We start from the raw sequence: 11,553 nt of genomic DNA on the forward strand, positions 1-11,553 counted from the left end.
AGTTGTGATTGATAAGCCCCCTGGCATGATGGATGAGTATATAGGTGCCACTACAGAGTTCCTAGCTTACAACCTGTCACAGAGGATTAGACACGCCACTCCTTAGGCACCCAGTCAGCCTAGCCGTCGCCCCGATGTGCTAGAGTCTGCAGCTCAGCAGGACGAGATCATCAGAGGGATTGCAGCCACTGAGGAGGCGGAGCTAGAGGCACAGTAGGAGGTGAGTGAGTACAGTGACAGCTCTGACGACGACTACCAGCCTATACCTCAGATGCCTCCACGCAGACACGATGCAGAGGCCGGTAGCTCCAGTTCTGCTCCACCTGCTCCACAGACAGACCCCGCTCTCATTGCTATTCTTGAGCGGATGCAGCAGGATCAGACACGATAGGCACAGGAGACAGCTACAAACTTCGCACAGTTTCAGGCTCGTCAGGACGAGTTTCAGCGGCAGCAGCAGCTCTTTCAGCACCAGCAGTTACTCATGCAGCAGCAGCTCATGGGATTCATGCAGCATGTAGTGACAGCCATTGGGATTCCACTGCCACAGACTTCGCCCTAGCTTGCACAGCCTCCTACCACTTCGACGACTCCAGCAGTACAGCCCATCGGGCTTCAGAGTCAGGGACAGCCTCCAGCTCAGTTTACTTCACCTCCTGTACAGGTGTCCCAGTGGTTAGCTTCACCTGGTGTAGCCCCGCAGTTCACTCCTTATCACATGGGTTTCTCACCAGAGCAGACTTCCTCGCTATTCGTGCCTGAGTCGTCAGTCTCCAGGAGTCTTGGAGCATCATTCAGCGAGTTGACCGGCATGCCTACTCTGCCTCACATGCATACTGCCGGTCCGTCTACAGCAGCTCCAGCTATCATGACTACTCAGAGGCTCCCCTCGTCTGTCGCCTCGTCAGATCCTACGACAGACATACTTGCAGCTTCACAGGCAACACCAGCTCAGACCCAGACCGCTTCAGCGACACTTCCTGCTTCAGAGGGTCAGTCAGTTCAGAGCTCAGAGTCAGATGATGATGGCGCCCAGTTCCACCTTGCTCCACGTACTTCAGCGCCCGACTCGTCCACTGCAGCCCCACCGACTGACCCTTAGGTTTTGGTGTTTGACGCCAAAGGGGGAGAGGGTTTGAGTATGTAGACTTAGGGGGAGCGAGTTTTAGGGGGAGCTAGTTATCTAGTATTAGCTTATTATATACATTTGGAGTTTTATTTGTGTGATACACTATTACTTATGCATTCGTGTGTTTTCTTTCATGCATACTATTATATATACATGTGATAGTGCTATCTACATGATTGTGATATTTGACATATGTGATTTCTACTTTGCTTTATCTATATGTCATATCACTTGTGGAATGCTCATTTGCTTTTGCTTCCGCGTTTTTACTTCGAAGCAAATGAGCTTTGTTATTTGTACTCATGCTTAATTCATATCCTTTGAGTACATTGTGTTGGCTTGGGTCATATAAGCTTGACTAACTCTTTTGTTCTTATTGACAAAAGCTTATATGAACCAAGCCCATCAAAAACCTCACTCCATAACATACTCGAGGTGGTATTGTCATCAATCACCAAAAATGGGGAGATTGAAAGCATCTAGGCCCCTAGTTGGATTTCGGTGATTAATGTCAATACAAGATTACTATGACTAACGTGTGTTCTGCAGAGGCAATTAAGTTAGGTCATGGTAATGGAGATCGATTGGGCAATCGAGGTTGTCATGCCCCTACGATGGAAATCGTTTCGGTTTTCAAAGGATGGACGACAAGGTTAAGGATAACTAGTTCTAAGTGTCAATTGAAGTTGGAGAGACACTTAGAGTAGTTTAGGACTTTGTTTTTCCTTTGGCCGTACTATGAAGGGGGGTATGAACGGGTAGCTTGACCTAGTTGAGTCTAGTGAGTTAGGTGTGGTGCACACTTGTTAAAACTAGCTCTAGGTAGCTCCTATGAATGCCTAAGATCCTTTGGAGCAAACTTCATTCACATATGTTCGGAAGTTGGAAGTGAATGGAGGGTCAAATACTGACCGGACGCTGGCTCCGGTGCGACCGGACGCTGGCCGCAGGGTCCGGTCAGTTCATTTGACCGAGAAGATCAAGTCTGGTGTGACCGGACGCTGGGAGGTCATGTGACCGGACGCTGAGGGCCAGCGTCCGGTCAACTCCAATAAGGGTCCAGACTTGGAAAAGTGTGACCGGACGCGTCCGGTCAGTGTGACCGGACCCTGAGTATCCAGCGTCCGGTCGTTTACAGTAAGCATCCAAGAGCGACCGGACGCGTCCGGTCGGTACTGACTGGACCCTGACAGCGTCCGGTCATCACTTGAATGCTGGTTCACGGGTTGAACTGACCGGAGCGTCCGGTCATCATGACCGGAGCGTCCAGTCATCCCGCAGAAGCTCATAACGGTTAGTTTTTCAGGCTGGCTTATAAATAGAAGCTCCACTCGTGAGTGGAGCATCCTTTGCTCATTCCAACAGCTGAGAAACACATTTGTGAGTGCCAAGAAGAGCAAGATCCTAGTGAGGTGTTTGTGATTTGAGAATCCAAGAGAGTAGCCTCACTAGCAAATCAAGAGTAGCAAAGTGTGCATCCATCTTCTCATTAGGCTTCGCGTGGTCAAGTGAGAGTTCGTGCTTGTTACTCTTGGTGATCGCCATCACCTAGACGGCTTGGTGGTGATTGGGAGTTTGGTGTTCACCCGGCGGAGTTTGTGGGTGACCCAACTCAAGTTGTGAGCGGCTTTGGGTGATTCGCCGCGACGGAGTGTCGAAGAATCAACCCGTAGAGAGCACTTGATCCTTGCGCGGATCAAGGGGGAGCTACACCCTTGCGCGGGTGCTCCAACGAGGACTAGTGGGGAGTGGCGACTCTCCGATACCTCGGCAAAACATCGCCGCGTTCCTTTCTCTCTCTACTTACTTTGAGCACTTACTTTGAGTATTTATTTTGAGCAATTCAATACTTGTTTTACATCCATAGAATTGCTTGCTAGAGTAAGTTTGGAACATAGTTTGAGAGGTTGTTGTGCATTAGTTTGATATAAACACTTTTCTAGGCACAAAGGGTTAATTGGGCTATCCGTAGGATTTGATTATTGCAAGAGAATTTAGAATTAGCCCAATTCACCCCCCCTCTTGGGCATCTTGATCCTTTCAGTGCATTTCCAAATCAGGCCTCGGATGGCTAGCCACGCAATCAGCTGGGTCCTGGGTGCACACGTGTGTTTTGGTGACCTGGACTTCATCGTCACGGTGGGAGCACAGTTGGCGTTGGCCCATGTCGCCATCCAATCTCTCCCCTCCATCGACTTCAACTACGGGAGGCTTGAGCGCTAGCCCGACGTCTCCCTTGGACCTCAGCCGTCCAGGGAGGACCCGCACCGCCTCACCCTCTCTCCGGAACACTCCGCATGGAGTGCCACAACGGCGCTTCCGTTCAGTCTCCACAACACCGCGGCGACCGTTAGCCACCTTGTGGCACAGTGCACGATCCCGTCCCCCGCGAACAACGAGTTCTTGAGGATGATCGAAAGCGTCATGAAATCGCTCCACGGCCTCCTCATGGAGGAGCTGGGGTCAGACTCTGGCTCTAACTCCAGCAGGGGGAGCCATCGCCCCTCCTGGGAATGTTTCATAGCGGGTACCCCCGAGGGACACATCGAGAGCATCTCTGTAGAGGAGGCTACCCCGGCGATGGAACCGAATAGGGACGGCGACCCCACCTCACGTAGGGGTGGAGCAGCTAAGAGCCCAAAAGTGGGAGATTGATGAAGTCGGACTCACGCTTGTGCGGGAATACGCGGAGGTCGATCGGGAGATCAAACGCCATGGAAACCGTGGGCGCGCACGCGCCATGTCCCGTGATGTGAATCGAAAGATCATCGCCGATGGTGAAACCCTTCCTTGCTGCGCTCGGGCAAGCCAGAACATCACCGCCGCAACGGCCTTGCTTCATGGCCTTCCAGAGGCCGCAACTCCTAAGGATCGTCGGGCCCACCGTGAAATTCGCACGCTGCTCGAGCGTGTGGCGGTGCAGCAGGCAAAAAGCTCATTGTCTTAGCGACGCGAGCTCGACACCAGCCAGCGTACGCCGTCGGTGCACCCCGCTAGGGATGCATTAGTGCACCAAGCACCACAAGGCAGCGGGCAGCGCGCTGCGGCCCAGATACATCAGCGTGTCGGCCGTAACCATGACGCACGCAGCACCCTCGACGCCCACAGACGTACCTACAATGACCCAAGAGAAGGAGCCCACCGCGGCTATCACCCTCGTCATGGTGGATGCTACGATAGTGGTGAGGACCGAAGCCCGAGCCCTGGCCTGCTAGGCCTTTAGGCCTTCGGCCGGCACATCCTTAACGCTGCTTTCCCACCAAGGTACTGACCACCTACCAATATCCCTAAGTACTCTAGGGAGACAAACCCTGGACTTTAGCTTGAAGACTATAGGCTTGCCTATCAAGCTGGTGGTGCGGATAATGACGACTTCATTATCCACAACCTTCCACTGTTCTTGGCCGATTTGGCACGAGCGTGGTTGGAACACCTTCCATCCAACGTAATGCAGAGTTGGGCGGACCTAAAGGAGATCTTTGTGGGAAACTTCCAGAGCACTTACAAGTGCCCTAGGAACCCATGGGACCTCAAGAACTACCATTAGAAGGCTGGTGAGACCCTCCATTGGTACATCCGATGCTTCTTCCGATAGTGCAACGAGCTCCCTAATGTCGCCGACGCTGACGTGATAGGAGCCTTCCTATCTAGGATGACCTGCGAGTCCCTGGTTCATAAGCTAGGATGCAAGGGCCCATGAACCACCAAGGAACTCCTAGACATCGCCACTAGCCACGCCTCAGGAGAAGAGGTGGTTGGAGTGATCTTTGATCAACTTGAGGGCAAGGCAAGGCAGGATGAGGGTGCCAGTGAAGGCACCTCCAATCGTTTCGCCAAAAGGAAGAATAAGAAGCAACAATGCGAGGACTCGCTCGTGGCCATGGCTGACCACAAGGGTGGTCAGAAGCCCATAGAGGGCACTCCGAACCACTTCAAAAAATTACTCAAGGGGTCGTGCCCGAACCACGCCTTTCCTATCAAGCATCTGCTCAAGGACTGCAGCCTCATGCGGCGGTTCTTGTCTAGAGGCTCCAACAAAGGGGAGCAGGGGAAGGACCCTCCCCCCACTATGGACGATGCCGAGGAGAAGGACAACGGCTTTCCAATGCTAGACGACTGCCTTATGATCTTCGAAGGATTAGCAGCCTACGACTCCAAACGCCGTCATAATGTCACACGTCGTGAAGTCTACACGGCCCAACCGACCACACCTCCCTACCTCCGGTGGTCGGAGTCTGTCATAACCTTCGATTGGACCAACCATCCAGATACCATCCCGCACCTGAGGAGGTATCTGCTTGTGGTTGACCCAATCGTTGGCCCAAAGTGACTCACCAAAGTTCTGATGGATGGAGGCAGCGGCCTCAACATAGTGTACGCTAAGACGCTCGACGAGATGGGCGTCGACCGAATGCGCCTCCGTGCAACCCAAGAACCTTTCCATGACATCATGCCTGGGAAGTAGGCCATGCCACTCAGGCAGATCGATCTGCCCATTACCTTTGGGGATCAGTTCAATTACAGGACTGAGACCCTCACCTTCGAGGTGGTTGGGTTCCCTAGAACCTTCCACGCCATCCTAGGACATCCATGCTACACGAAGTTCATGGCCGTCCCCAACTATACATACCTCAAGCTAAAGATGTTGGGCCCCCATGGGGTCATCACCATCGACACCTCCTTCCAGCATGCCTACGAGTGCGAGGTCGAGTGTTGTGGCCATGCCACGGCAATCATTGCCTTTGAGGAACACGCCGCCCTCAAGGAGGAGGTCGCCGAAGAAGCGCCCGATGCGAAGAAATCGACTGGGTCATTCAAATCGGTAGAGGGTTCCAAGGGGGTCCTCATAGATCCCAGCAGCTCCAAGGGTAAAATAGTACGCATTGGTACCACACTTTCCTCCAAATAGGAAAGTGTGCTCGTTGACTTCCTCCGTGGCAACAAAGACATCTTTGCGTGGAAACCCTCATACATGCCAGGCATTTCGAGGGAGGTCGCCGAGCATACCTTGAAGATCCATCTAGGCTCTAAGCCGGTGAAGCAACGCCTATGTTGCTTCAACAAGGAGAAGCACAGGGCCATCGGTGAAGAGATAGCAAAACTATCGATGGTCGGATTCATCAGGGAAGTATACCACCCAGAGTGGTTAGCTAATCCTGTTCTTGTACGAAAGAAGTGCGGGAAATGGAGGATGTGTGTTGACTATATGGGTCTGAACAAAGCATGCCCAAAGGATCCATTTCCTTTGCCACGCATAGACCAAATAGTCGACTCTACCTCGGGGTGCGAAACCCTCTGCTTCCTTGATGCGTACTCTGGCTACCATCAAATCATGATGAAAGAGTTCGACCAGCTCATGATGTCTTTCATCACCCCCTTCGGATCGTTCTGCTATGTTTCGATGTTGTTTGGCCTGAAGAACAGTGGGGCTACGTACCAGCGCTATATGCTTAGATGCTTCGGGGACATCATTAGGTTTACCGTTGAGGCCTATGTTGATGACATCATAGTTAAGTCCAAATGGGATGACCACCTTGTTGCCAATCTTGAGAAAACCTTTGCGAAGCTCCGGGCAAATGGCATCAAACTCAATCCTGAGAAGTGTGTTTTTGGGGTCCCAAGGGGCATGCTGCTCGGCTTCATCATCTCCGAGCATGGCATCGAAGCCAACCCGGAGAAGATTTCAGCCATCACAAGGATGGGCCTGATTTAGAACATAAAGGGGTTCAACAAATCACAGGGTGCCTCGCCGCCCTCAGCTGATTCATCTCGTGCCTCGGTGAATGAGGTCTCCCCCTTTATGGACTCCTAAAGAAAGCCGACCACTTCGAGTGGACATCCAAGGCCCAGGAGACACTTGACATGGTCAAACTACTTCTAACAAGGCCCCCGATCCTAGTTCCTCCAAGCGATAGAGAATCCCTCCTGCTATACATAGCGGCCACCATGCAAGTGGTCAGCGTCGCTCTAGTAGTAGAGCAGGAGGAAGAGGGGCACGCCCTTAAGGTGCAGCGCCCTATGTACTTCATTAGCAAGGTACTATCTGACTCTAAAACCTGCTACTCCCAAATCTAGAAGCGCCTATATGCCATCCTCATCACCAATAGTAAGCTATGCCAATACTTCGAGTCACACCCTATGACCGTCGTGACGTCATTCCCCTCGGCGAGGTTGTCCATAGCCAAGATGCCATGGGAAGAACCACGAAGTGGGCACTCGAGTTGATGGATCAAGGCATCATGTATGCCTCTCGAACAGCGATCAAGTCCTAGGTGTTGGTCGACTTCATCGTGGAATGGACCGAGGTCCAAACACCACTAGCAGTCGTCGATCAAGAGTACTAGACGATGTACTTCGATGGATCACTGATGAAGAAGGGCGCCAGTGTGGGGCTAGTCTTCGTATCACCCCTTGGGGTCCGCATGAGGTACATGGTTCATCTCCATTTTCCCTCATCAAATAACATGGCCGAGTATGAAGCACTCATCAATGGCCTATGCATTGCCATTGAGTTGGGCATCTGATGCCTTGACATCCGAGGTGACTCCCAGCTGGTCGTCAACCAAGTCACGAAGGAGTCGAGCTGCCACGACGCCAAGATGGATGCGTACTACCAAGAAGTCCAACAGTTGGAGGACAAATCCAATGGCCAGAGGACAAATTCGACGGCCTCGAACTCAATCGCATCTAAAGGCACCTCAAAGAGGCGGTCGACGCGCTTGCAAAAGTGACATCCAGTTGAGAGCCGGTGCCAATGGGCGTCTTTGCCAGTGACCAACACAAACCCTTGGTGCACTATGAAGGGTCAGAACAGGCCAATGATGGCCCACCTGATCTAGCCTTGGGGGCTAACCAACCGATGGCTCCATCTAGCCCTAAGGTCATGGAGCTTGAGGAGGATCTAGTCATCCAGCGATAGAGCCCAACCCTCTGGACGACTAGAGAACACTCTACCTCGACTACCTCCTCCATGACATGCTACCGACTAACAAGATAGAAGCTCGACGGCTCGCACATCGTGCTAAGTCCTTCGTTCTTGTAGAGGGTGAACTCTACAAATGAAACCACACCAGGATTCTACAGCTCTGTATCCCTATCGAACAGGGGAAGCTTCTGCTGAGCGATATCCACGATGGGGTCTATGATCACCACGCCGCGCCTAGAACCTTGGTTGGGAACACATTCCGACAGTGCTTCTACTTGCCCACTGTAGTAGCCGACGTCGAGCAGATCGTACGCACCTACAAAGGGTGCCAGTACTACGCTCGACAAACTCACCTCCTGGCCCAGGCACTCCAGATGATCCCCATCACATGGCCCTTCATGGTCTGGGGGCTCGATCTGGTTGGGCCTCTCAAAAAGGCGCCTGGGGGCCACACCCACTTGCTTGTCACCATAGACAAGTTCACAAAATGGATCGAAGCTTGGCCGATCTCCGTGATCAAATCCGAGCAAGCCATGCTGTTCTTCCTCGACATCATCCATCGCTTTGGAGTACCAAACTCCATCATCACGGACAATGGCACACAGTTCACCGGTAAGAAATTCCTTTGATTTTGTGATGAATAACACATCTGGGTCGATTGGGCCACCGTTGCGCACCCCCGAACAAACGAGCAGGTCGAGCGCACAAACGACATGCTCCTACAGGGCCTCAAGCCCAAGATCTTCAACTGGTTGAACAAATTCGGCGCACACTAGGTCATCGAGCTCCCTGTGGTGCTCTAGAGACTGAGGACAACTTCCAACCGGGCCACCAGCTACATGCCTTTCTTCATGGTCTATGGTTTCGAGGCCATCCTCCCAACTGACCTTGACTATGGAGCGCCAAGAATCAGAGCATACGACGAACAGGGAGCTGAGGCATCCCACCAAGATGCCATGGACCAGCTAGACGAAGCTCACGACATCGCCCTCCTCCGTTCAGCCAAGTACCAGCAGGCCCTATGTCGGTACCACAACCGATGGGTGTGGGACTGAGCCTTCAACATCAGGGACCTAGTTCTCCACCTCGTGCAGAGCAACAAGGACCGTCACAAGCTCTCCCCGCCCTGGGAAGGGCCATACGTCGTCGCGGAAGTACTCCGGCCAGGCGCCTATAAGTCGAAAACCATCGACGGCGAGGTTTTCACCAACGCCTAGAACATTGAGCAGCTATATCATTTTTACCCTTAAAATAACGCATACTTTTTCTTATCAGTTTTTGTCTTCAAAAATCCCCGATCTTTAGTGACATCCGACCCCTGCAAATTGCGAGGGGTCGGACCTCACTTGGGGGCTGATATAAGTATGTTTATCTTGCAAACACTCTCTGTGTTATCTTTGCAAACATTCTCTGAGTTTTCACTCTTTTCTCATGGCAAGTCCTAAAGGCTAGGATTTTAGGAACAAAATCTGAGTACAACTGGTAGGACTGCGGGAAACCCATGCCCTAGCGGCTACAACCTCCTTGCTCACCAGCGTAATCAGAATTGTTTCACCCGCACTCTAAGTTTTTTATGACCTTAACTATGGGAAGGGTTAGAAGGCACCAAACCTCTTCTACAAAAAGAGGGAGAAGAGCTGAAAAGTTGTTTGCCATAATGAAAGTTGAAAACTTGTTCATTTTTTGCACAAATTCATCGCTTACAAGGTGATTTCATCATGAAAAGGACTAATGTATTCATAAATATAAAAGATTGTTCACTTGGGGGCTCCCCCACAACTTATTTGATTATAGTTTCTGACCAGTTCTACTATGAGCACTACTACGGTCGCCGCGCCATGCTCTCCATCGGCGACGTCCTACCGCTCCACGGGATCCTCGAGGGCGCCATCAACTGCAACGTCGAGCACCACATCGGTGACTATGGTGCATTCGCCAGGGCATCCAGGGACTATGCCATCGTGATCAGCCGCAACCCTGACAATGGCACCTGGACAGGGGGCGCTCCCCACCAAAGAAAGGCCGCCATAGCCAACAGATGTCTCTAACATCTCATTGGGCTTCATGAATTGGCTGATCTAAGCGGCTGCAAGGGAGAACCCCCCCATTGACGTAGTCCTGGGTGGCCTCCCTACCAACAAGACTTGCCCAGAGAAGATTCACCGAAAGGGCTTCCCATATGGCTCCATCCCGACGAAGGCCTCGTGAATGACGGCAAAGCCGACGATGCTCAGAACCCTCTAGTGCGCCTCCTCCTTCGGCAGCAGCGGCCCCTTCTCGACAAAGGTGGCCAGCACCATCTCATCTACATTGGATGACCTCCATCTCAACATCACACTCTGGATTCATGAATGGATCTGTGAGTTCTCCTCTCCCTCGCATTACCCTCTCTCACTTAGGAATCGCCGCGACATACGAACATGCTCGACGAGAAGGAGAAAGGAGGAGAGGTAGCGGCTCAGGAATAAGCAAAGGAATGGGATGAGAGCTCCCCTCCCCCTCCCTATTTAAGGAAGAGGCGCAGCAACCAAGGAAAGGTGAAAGGTTGGGACAAAAAACTCTCTTCCTTCCCCTATTCAATGCAGATGGGAAATCGATGCTGATGGGAATCTGAGGGGACGCGCCTGGACTGACGGGACATGCTCTAGTCGACAAGACATCACCTGGTCAAATAGGATGTTGCCTGGGCATGGCCCACCACTACTGCACGCTGAGCGCGAGAATCAGGGCGCACCCGCATGCAGGTGACTCTCCGCTTCCCTAGGTAGGACCATGGAACGACCCAACGATGGAACCCCCATCTAGGGGGGCCCAACGGGCCTACTAGGTTGATCGGACGGCCCAAGTAAAATGATAGATGAACGACCGCTAAAAGATAAGCACCTCTGTTTACTTACTTTGTGTGTTAATTTCATTACCGAGCTTCCGACCCTAGCAGCGGCAGGGGCACGAACATCGCTCGGGGGCTGCCGAGAGTGTCTACTTGTTTAGACATCCTCATCGCCTGACCCCTCTTTATGTTTAAAAACTAGAGACATGGGGTGCGGGTGTAAAACTTTGAGTAGAACTAGATGAACCGCTAGACCCTATGCCTCGGCGGCTACGGTGTTTTTGTTCACCAGCATAATTAAATTCATAGTTCCCCATGCCCTAATCTTTAGCATCCGCCTTCTCGAGAAGGGTTCAGAGGGGTCCTCCTATAGAATCTCCTTCAAGGAGAAGTTGTCAGGTCACCTAAAAACGATCGAACAACTCAGATCACCACCGAGAGACAGAAACAAAAAATTGCGATGCTCGTGTAGGTCACGCTGGCCCCATCGCAAATGTTGGACCCGAACCTTGCAAGAACATGTCTGGTAAGAGCTTCTCGTCACTCATGCCACTGAGGTAACATTATTGACCTCTGCTTTTGTTTTAATTAAATCGTACATTAATCCTATACATCCAAACATTGCATATGTGATCGTCGCATCTCAACGCTTCGTGTTGTGCCAAGAGG

This window comes from Miscanthus floridulus, chromosome 10, assembly GCF_019320115.1.
Source record: "Miscanthus floridulus cultivar M001 chromosome 10, ASM1932011v1, whole genome shotgun sequence".
Taxonomy (NCBI): domain Eukaryota; kingdom Viridiplantae; phylum Streptophyta; class Magnoliopsida; order Poales; family Poaceae; genus Miscanthus; species Miscanthus floridulus.